We start from the raw sequence: 307 nt of genomic DNA, 5'->3' as shown, positions 1-307 counted from the left end.
AGATGGCATCTTTTTCGTTGACGGAGGAGGATGTGCTACGGTGCTGCCGCAGCAAGCGTTTCGCCAAGGAGCTCGCCTCCGCCTCGCCGTTTTCCGACCTCCACCACGCAATCCAGTCCACCCGCAGGATCTGGTTCAACAAGGTCGTACCTTTGCCCCCCTCTTCTCTACTATCGATCACCCTCGCCGACCCCTTTCCTCACCTTCTAATTCTTCAGATCGACGTCGCCAGATGGTCCCATCCGCATCGTTTGCCAGTCTACTCCCTGAAAGTTGAAACCCTAAAAATTTAGTCTCGTCGCCACCC

The sequence above is a fragment of the Zingiber officinale genome, chromosome 3A (genome assembly GCF_018446385.1).
Source record: "Zingiber officinale cultivar Zhangliang chromosome 3A, Zo_v1.1, whole genome shotgun sequence".
Classification (NCBI taxonomy): Eukaryota; Viridiplantae; Streptophyta; class Magnoliopsida; order Zingiberales; family Zingiberaceae; genus Zingiber; species Zingiber officinale.
Note: the sequence above shows the minus strand (reverse complement) of the source record.